Source organism: Canis lupus, chromosome X (genome assembly GCF_003254725.2).
Source record: "Canis lupus dingo isolate Sandy chromosome X, ASM325472v2, whole genome shotgun sequence".
Lineage (NCBI taxonomy): Eukaryota > Metazoa > Chordata > Mammalia > Carnivora > Canidae > Canis > Canis lupus.
In genome coordinates this window covers 33,726,087-33,736,310 of record NC_064281.1, presented here as the reverse complement: position 1 = coordinate 33,736,310, position 10,224 = coordinate 33,726,087, and positions in this window count along the sequence as shown.

The window sequence follows — 10,224 nt, the reverse complement described above, 5'->3', positions numbered from 1 at the left end:
ACCTGAGACAACACACTGCAGATTGATGTTAGGGACACTGCAGGGAATGGTGGGAAGCGCCCTGGATGGGGCTAGAAGATGTCACCACTTAACTCGAGGTGAGTCCTTTAACAAGCTATTCCATTCTTTTGGCCTAGATGGTTTCTGAGGTTCCCTCAAGATCTACTAGCTCAGGTTCTTGGCTCAAGGGGTTCCTCCAGGACTGTGAGCACCTGGTTCACTGCTGCCACTGTACTCTCTGCTATCCCTTGATGACTGACTGCCAAGTCACTGTCCAACAGAGAGGCCTCCAGTGTCCCAGGGATATCACTCACTGTAGCGTTCTAACAAGGGCTCACTGTTTTGGTTTAATTCAAATACTGTAGAGGTTGATAGGGCAGCCAACAGAGTGACCAGCCAGATATCTGATGCTCTTCAGAACCTAACTAAAACAGATATACTATATATACGTGTTTCCAGCTTCCAGGTATTTGAATCCACAGGACCATTTCCTCTTTCAGCTGAAGCCAGGCCCCTGGGAACATCTCTCTGGGCATGGTCATCCAGAGGTTTCTATTACCTTTCTCCTGTGTTTCAGCAGCAGGGGACATGGCCAGGATTTGGGCCACATTCACAGTCCAAACTCATCTGCATATTCATTGTCTAGAACAGAAGTTGGCAACATTTTTCTGTAAAGAGCTAGATAGTGAATATGTTTGGCTTCGCAGGCCCATATAGTCTTGGTCAACCACTGAATTATGCAACTTTGCCACTGTAGTCCAAAGCAAACCACACATTAACAAATAAGTGTGGCTGTATTCTGATAAAACTTTATTTACAAAAACAAGTCAGGGGCCAGATTTGGCCCAAGGGCTGTCAGTGGTCTACCCCTAGTCTAGCACTACCCATCACCAGCAGGAACTGGTTATCTAGCTCTTCCATAGAGGCACCTGGGTTCTGGAACTCTGTTATATCCCTTGGGTGTCCTTTTTGTTTGTATAATCTTTTGTGGCTGGATCATTAATAGTGACATATACAGTTAGGTTAGGACACAATCTGCCTGAAGACATTTAAGGACAACTAGTACCCTGGTTCTGTCCGTCGTCTCACATTTTATTTTGCATATCAACAGATTACTGCTACTCTTGACCGCCATTTGTCAAGGAATTCCCCCTGAAAGCCAAACTTTAGGGGACTAGGGCACTACAGTGCTATCCAAACTGAGCACACTGTTGTTAGGCTGAATTTCAGCAGTGACCTCCGTGACTCCAGTTCCAGATGGCTGCCATATGTCCTACTACACATGTGCTAATAGCCTGTTAGAAGTAGAAAAAGTTTCCATTTCCCCTCTCTGCTTCCAGCTCTGGTCCCCAGAGTGGCCCAGGCCCCAGCTCTCTGTGCTTTCTGAAACATGTTGCTGAGATCAGTTCGGAGCAGAGAGGACAGACAGTATCAGAGAAGGAGCGCAAATTTTGGAGCCAGAGAAACCGGAGTCCAATTTCCAGCTTAGCTCACAACTTCAGTTCTTCATACGTAATAGAGGAGGATTAAAGTTTCTGCCTACTTTACAGGACTTCCGGGAGGATGAGGTAACAGAATGGTTGTGAAAGTACTTTGGGAAGAACAATTTAGTTAGTATTGTTGTTACTTCATCAGGTGGTGACATGCCCAGCCCCTCCCGCCTCCCAACTGTCATCATTCAGGGATATTTCCTAACTGTCACACGGAGAAAGTTGGAAAAGAAGAATCTCTAGCTGAGACATGACAAGTGTCTGTCAAATGACCTCTCTGCACAAATCCTGATTCCCTGTCACATAATGGCAAAAAATAGAACCTTACCTCTATGTGTAGTACTTTGATAGACAGATGTTTAAGTGTCTTCTCGAACATGATCTCATTTCTTCTTGCTACAACCCTGGAAGGAAAGCAGAACAGGTGCTATAACATCCATTCTCCAGGTAAGAAAACTGAGGGAAAGGACCACTAAAAGAATATCCAGGAAGATTTCATCTGTTGCCTTTCTATAAAGTTATGAACCTTTCCTGTCACAAAAAGAAAGACCCGATGGGATTTCTCCCAGTTCTATTTTTCATCAAAACTATGTGTTTGGAACACAACTTAGGATGTCTGGCCCTTCCTGTGCCATTTGGCCTCCTCCTTTTTGTCAGTGTCCTACCTGGAAACTGCATTTAACCCATAAGAGACTAGTAAAGGCTTGTGGAAGTTGGGGGAGGGGTGCTACAAAGAGACGAAATTGCTTTCATCACTAAAATAAATGCCAAAAAGAAAAACCCATTTAATTCAGAGCTTATCTAGTCTTTGGGAGAGAGAAAAAAGTCAAAACAAGATCCTGGTTTAGTTGTGTGTTCACCCAAGCATTGATTTTTGTCTCAGAGCTCTGAAAATGTTTACTAGGTCATAGTAGAAGCCTTAACAGCCGTGTCTCCACCTCCCATAAAGCTTTATGTGAGGCAATGTCTTCCTGATTCCTAAACTAAAGGTGTATTGGACTCATTGAGAAAAATTGAATGTCCTGCCTACTGACAAAGCCAGGGGTGATGCTGAGGAGTCAAGGGCTTTCCAGGTGGGCCCAGGCCAGCATGGCATACAGCTGCTGTCTTCTCATCAAGTAGCATGTTCCAAGTGTGGGTCAGTTTGTTTCCCATTTTAATATCTTAGAACCTGGTGTCTTACTTAGATCATTGCTACAGGGACATGTAAACCCCAGAAACTAACACATGCAATACATGTATATGCATATGCAATTTTAATAATATTATTATAGGGGCACCTAGACGGCTCAGTTAATCATCTGCCTTCAGCTCAGGTCATGATCTCGGGGTCCTGGGATGGAGCCCTGTGTCGGGCTCCCTGTTCAGTGGGGAGTCTGCTTCTCCCTCTCCCTCTGCCCCTCCCCTGCTCATGCTCTCTCTTTCTCCCAAATAAATAAAATCTTTTAAAATAATAATATGGGGATCCCTGGGTGACTCAGCAGTTTAGCACCTGCTTTTGGCCCAGGGTGTGATCCTGGAGTCCCGGGTTGGAGTCCCATGTTGGACTCCCGGCATGGAGCCTGCTTCTCCCTCCTCCTGTGTCTCTGCCTCTCTCTCTCTCTCTCTATGTGTATCATAAAATAAATAAATAAATCTTTAAAAAAATAATAAAATAAAATAATATTATAAATATATATAATATACATATAGACATACATGTAATTTTTAATAATATTATTTATTCTATTTTTACTTAAGTAAGCAACAAACTCACATGGTTCAAACAAAAACTATTTAAAAACTCCATTTCCTCCCTTTCCTCTATCTCCCCCCCGCCCCCCCGCTGCATGTTATTACCGCATTGTAGCAAATCTAAGACAAGATCAGTTTTAAAATCCATCATTTTATGTACTATTAAGAAAGAAAGGGATCCCTGGGTGGCGCAGTGGTTTAGCGCCTGCCTTCAGTCCAGGGCGCAATCCTGGAGACCCGGGATCAAATCCAACGTCGGCTCCCGGGGCATGGAGCCTGCTTCTCCCTCTGCCTGTGTCTCTGCCTCTCTCTCTCTGTGTGTGACTATCATAAATAAATAAAAATTAAAAAAAGAAAATAATATGGCTGATTATAATTCTAACATGCCATATAATGGAAGATATATTTCTATTTCACAGATGTCAAAATGAGAAAAAAATGTGTATCTTAGAATCAATGAAAAATGGTGGTCTCCTTGTACACATTTCCTAGTTTCTTTATGCATATACAAATATAGACATTAGCTCTGCATCCTAAAGATAGTAAAGAGTATCTAATGGTCTCCTTGTTGCTTTTTTCACTTTGAAGTGTATCTCAAAGGCCTGATCATATTAGTACGTAAAGATCACCCTCATCCATTTTTACAGCTACGTACTATTCTATTGAATGGATGTGATATAATGCATCTAATCGGTTCTCTATTTTTGGAAATTTGAGTCGTGTGCAACCTCGTGCTATTTCGAATCCTGCTGCAATGAATAGCCTTGTAAGTACACCATTGCACATGAGGGTGAGGATTGCTATAGGATTAAAGTATGAAAGTTTAATAGCTGGGCAAAACAGAATGGGCATTTGTAATTTTGATGAATATGACCAAATTGTCTGCCAGAGGGGGTCATGTCAAATTTGCCCTCCCATAATTAAGGTACGAGCATGCCTGTTCCCCACAGCTTTGCCAATAGATGGTATTTCCTTGTTGTTATTTTTTTTCAAAATCTGATAGGTCAAAAGAAATGGGATCTTAGTATAGTGTTATTTTCTATTTCTCATATTATGAGTGTTGTTGGACATTTTTTCTAACTTCTAGAGCCATTTCTATTTCCTTTTCTGTAAACTGTCTGCTTATACCCTTTGTCTATGTTTCTATTAGCTTGTTGTGCTCATTGATTTCTTTTCAAGGAGATCTATACTTTGTGATATGAGTGGCAACTTTCCTGCTAGTTTGTCTTTATTTATTGGTTTGTTTTAGTTGGTGTATTGTACTTTTTGCCATGCAGACAGTTCAGTCTGACTTTCAGGTAACGGAACTTGTCAACCTTTTCTTTTATGGCTTCTGGATTGCAAATCATACTTACAAAGGCCTTGCTTACTCCAATGGTATACAAGAATTGCCTCCTTTTTTCTTTAATAATCGTTAAGATTTCATCTTTCTGCATTTGGATCTTGGATCAAATTTGGAATTTTTCCTATTCTATGATATGAGTACTGAATTTGTTTTTATTTTTAACTCAATAGCTAACTAGTTGTCCTAGTACCATTTATTATTTTATTTTATTTTATTTATTTTGTATTTTTGTATTTTTTTTAGAGAGGGAGAGAGACAGAGATAGAGCAGGGAGGGGCAGAGGAAGAAAGAGAATCCCAAGTAGGCTCCACACCCAGCGTGGAGCCCAACACAAGGCTCAATCTCATAACTCTGAGATCATGACCTGAGCCAAAACCAAGAATCAGACTGAACCACCCAGGTGCCCCATCCCAATACCATTTATTCATCAGTCAATCATTTCCCACACTAGTTTGAGATGCCACCTTTATAACTAAATTCCTATATGTATTTGGCTCCATCTCTAGGCTTTCTAATCCATTCCATTGTCTTGGGTCCTCCCATTTATAAACTCCTATATTTTTAAGTTAAATGCACTTACAGGGTGTCTGGGTGGCTCAGTCGCTTAAGCATCAAGTACGGCTCGGGTCATGATCCCGGAGTTATGGGATCGGGTCCCATGCTAATCAGAGAGCCTGCTTCTCCCTCTCCCTCTGCTCCCCGGCTCATGTGCGCTCTCTCTCTCTCTCTCTCTGTCTCTCTCTCTCATTCTCTCAAATAAACAAAATATTTTTCGAAACTCAGTTATAATTTCAGATGTGCAGTCTAAAATCACTCTTAAGGATGGACTGATCACTCTTAAAGCCCCTACCTGAAAACCCATCTTTGATACAACCTGTCCTGTTTTATAAGCTATACAATAAAAAACAACTAGAAGAATTACTCTATTCAGTGAAGGCCTCCAGGGAGCACTTGGTGACATGACATGGCCACTGTTTGATAGAATAGTAATATTGATCATTACAGATTTATTGCTTACAGCTCCACAGGTACACACCAGAACCCTAGAAATGACTGGTGCCTCTTAGCAACAAAGTCCACTGCTCAAATTTGCTCTACCCAACCTGTCTCTCACTCATCACCTTCTTTCTCTTACCTCTTAGAACCTCCATTCTGAATTCCCATTCTCCCTTCATACTCTTACCTGGCCCTTGAGATTTGATGCTGATTTTGCCCTTCCGGGTCTTAAAGACCAGTCAGTTCTGCATCCTAAATGTATTTCGAGTCCACCCTCTCCTCACTATCTCCATTACCAACATTGTGGGACAAATCACCAACATCTCTCTTCTGGACATAGCCTCTTAATGGATCTTCCTCTGCCTACAGTCTTATTTTCTCTAATCTGGGCTTCATATGGCAGCAATATTTTCAAAGCATAAATCTGATTATGTCACAACATTGCTTTAAAATCTTCCAGTGGCCACCCATTGTTTAGGATAATGACCTATGCCCTTAGCATGACCATAAGGTCCTGTGTGATCTAGTCCTTGATGACCTCTCCACCTTCATTTCCCATCATATCCCTCTTCACTCTCTGTTTCAGTTGCACTAGGGTCTTTTAAGTTCCACAGAAACATTTTGCATAGGCTGTTCTCACCCCCTGAATGATCTTGTTCCCATTTTAACAACCTATTTATCTTTCAGATCTCAGCTCAAGCACCACTTCCTCAGTGTTTCCTATTTTTAATCACCCCATGCCACATCCTTCCATTTATGCTGCATATTTAAGTTCATGATGATCCACTTATCGGTATTGTTATTTGATTGATATGTGTCTCTCACAAACACCATAAGGGCAGGGAGCATGCCTTTCTTGCTTACCATCTTACATCCCATACCCCAGCACCTAGCATGCTATCTAGCCCGGCACATAGTAGGATGACATAAAGTACTGAGTCTGTTAAACCCATGTTCGTTTCAAATTAACTATTTTAGCTTGCCACTGAATATCTATTTATTCCTCAGTGGCTTCAATACTCCCATATAAACAGTCCCAGGAATGTGCAAAGTACTGAAGTAGAAGAAAAAAGCGAGATCCAAGTTCTCCCACCATAATCACTGCTGGGGGCTTCCTTTTCTGCATGTGGTCAACAAGGAGCCATCCAGCCTAGAAGCCATGTAATCTAGTGGCATCTATTCCATTCCCATAGAATTCTTGGACTAGAACATGGGCCCGGCCACTGATCTAAATGGTAATAGATCTCCAGTATGCCTGGCACCTTGGCTTAGTTACTGAGAGACCTATAGCTGGCCAGAATTACAACCCTACTTCCCAGCTTCCCTATCAGCCTTGCATTCATTTCCTTCTTACTCAGCAAAGCCACCATTTTGTCCCAGACCATAAGGCTTCTAAGATATCAAGCATACTGCCTCCTTGTAAACTACTGAGTCTTTCTATTCTAAAGGCCATAGGTTGAAATAACAAACCTAAGGCAAGTTTTGTTTGCATTCAGTATATGGGAACCTTAAACTCAGATTGGTGAACTACAATATAGTTCCCAATGATCTCTGCCTTCTAAGATGTGTGTCCCTTTGTAGCCCCTCCCACACTGAATCAGAGCCGGTGTGCATGACCAAGAGAATATGCAGACATGACAGCGTGTGACTTCCATGTAGATTATGAAGGCATTACAGCTTCTACCTTGGTCTGCTGAATCCCTTGCTCTAGGAAAGGCAGCTGCCATGTCCTGAGGACACTCAAGCAGCCCTGTGGAATGAGCCACACGGAGAAGAACCCAGGTCCCTGGCTAACAGGCAGTACCAACTTACCAGTCATGTGAGGGAGTCATCTGGGTTGGCTGCAGCCCCAGCTGACACCTAATTACAATCTCAAAATGGATCTTGAATGAAAAACCATCCAGTTGAGCCACTCCTGAATCCCCGATTCACAGAAACCATGCAAAATAATAAGCAATGATTATATTTTAAGTCACAAATCTTCTTTGGGGTGATTTGTTTTACAACCTTAGATACAAGCCCTAAGGCCAACAACAGGAGCCCAACATCTGGTCTGTGCCTTTTATGTTCTGGACATAACGGCTGCATGAGGCCTGGCACATTGGAAACACTTGAAAAATAGTCATTGTTGTTGATAATATTATTCTTTCATTACTACCATTATTTTTTTTAAAGAAATTTATTATTTTTTTAAAGATTTTATTTATTTATGCATGATAGTCACAGAGAGAGAGAGAGAGAGAGAGAGGCAGAGACACAGGCAGAGGGAGAAGCAGGCTCCATGCACCAGGAGCCTGACGTGGGATTCGATCCCGGGTCTCCAGGATCGCGCCCTGGGCCAAAGGCAGGCGCCAAACCGCTGCGCCACCCAGGGATCCCGATTACTACCATTATTATACTGATCATGCTGTGTTGGCTGTGCGGTTTCACATTTCATTCTCTCTCCAGACTGTGAGGTTCCTCAAGGCAGTGCTTCAGTGCCATTTACCTTTGCCTCTTTGGCTACTGGGCACCACCAGGACATGGTAGAGACCAACATATGTGTATCTCAGTGGGGTTGCCTGTAAGAGGGTATAGGCAAATTCAAGACCAAATACCTGGGGCACAAGGGCATATATCAAAGATATTGTTTGTAGTCCAGAGAAAGGGCCAAAGTAAACACAGGGCAGAGCCAGGTGCTGGGGCAGAAGGTGAGGCAAGAGGTTGTCCAGATATGTGAAGCCCTGGCCAAGTTGTCCAGATCCTTGCAGGAGAGGTTCTACTTCCCTTTTAATGAAGGAAGCTCAAGTTCCCGTACTGAGTTCTCTACCTTTGGCGGGATCTTCTGAATGCAAAAGGCCCTCACTTGTTGCCAGCATAGGTGGCCCCCTGGACCAGTCCCCTGAACTCACAAAGCCTTGGTTTCCCTGCCTATAGACTATGTAAGACTCAGGCATGCTGAGGGTTAAACGTGATCAAGCCAGGAAAGGCATCTAGTGCCCTGGCAGGTGCACAGAAAGAGCCCAGTACAAGTCCACCGCTATTGGCGTGGTGAGAAAGTCTCAGTGAATACAATCTTGGATTTGCTGGTATCTTGATGCCAAAGAATTTCGATGATTCTCAAGCTTTTCTGCTTCATTTGCAGAAAGAACCAAGGCCGACTCACACACAAGCACACAGACGCGCGCGCGCTCACGCACACACACACACACACACACACACACACACCATTCCTTCTGGAAGAGGTTAACTATTGTGACCGGTACAATTAGCCCCTTTCCATCTGATAACAGCCCCATCTAAGGAATTCACAACCGTTAATTAGAGGCACCCGGCAATCTTGTGAGGGAGGAAAATTATCGCTCAGACTCTACACGTGTCTGAACCAAGTTGCTCTGGGGTAACCTCAGTCACAGAGCCTGGGCCCGAGCAGGGACACAACAGGACGGAGCCTGCCAGCCCGCGGCCCCGTTACGCCTCCTCTTCCCTCTCCCAGGGCTCCAGGGGGCTGACTGGAGGCCCTGCAGTTGTAAGTTCATTATTAAATCATTTCTCACCGAAAGAAGAAAAGGACTCGAAGCTCCACACACCGTGGTTTTTAAAATGCTAGTCTCTCTTCAATAGAAATTGAATTCACTGATGTAGCCCAGGGAAAAGCGAGCTCCTTCCTCCCCTCCAAATGATTCTTTCAGGGTAATATAGCAGTTAAACTTTCAGGTACATAATAGCACGCCGGTCTATTAGCTAAGGCGATTTTATTCTTCAGCTTAGCAGCTTCTTGCCTGACAGTTGTCACCTAGACAACCATGTCTCCATGAACTCAAGAGGAGACTGGGGGGTGTCCTCTGAGGAGACAGCCAGCCTGATACATCAAATCTTCTGGTGCGAAGGAGCCATTCTTGGCTTTGCGATGTGGAACACACTAAATAATGCATTCGACTGTTGTGTCTTCATCCTTTCCATCCCCACCACCGCAGGCCCCTCCTTGCCTGTGACCTTGAAACGCTCCCTGAGCTTCAGCCTTCCCATTCTCCTGTTCTCAGCAAATCTGGTTTGGTGTGAGAGTGTGTGTGTGTGTGTGTGCGCGCGCGCATGTGTGTGTGGCAACAACTTTCCAACCTTGCAGCTTCCTAGCTATGGTTTTTATTTTGAAACAAAAGAACTGCAAAGGCATAAAGTTCTCTGGGCCAATGGGTAAGGAGACTCATCAGACAAGCCCCAGCGGGCTCATGTGACAGGATGAGGAGGAGCCATCTTCGTGGGTCCCCAGCCTGGGAAGGCAACCGAGGCAGGCAGGCCAGGGACAGCCACCCCTCCTGGCCTCAAACAGCAAGGACAACGCCAGCTTAGAGAAGCTGAAGAGCAAGGGGAGCACAGTGACGGTGACAGGACAATGGGCCCAAGTGGCACTTTCCTCACGTGGGGCAGTGGGGTGGCAAGGGCACAGCCAGCATCCGTGGCCAGCTGTGGGCCCTCCCAGGACGAGGATGAGAAGGTCTGGAGGGCCTGTGGTGACAGTCCAGAGGTATAACGTGAGGTGTGCAGAGCTTAGGTATCACAAGTGTGGCGCTGGTTGCTCATGAGCTGGGCACATTTGTGGTGTCGGGGAAGGTGTCTAACTCCACGGACTGGCCACTCACTCACTCGTACATTCATGGGACAAATACTCAGAGCCTACGT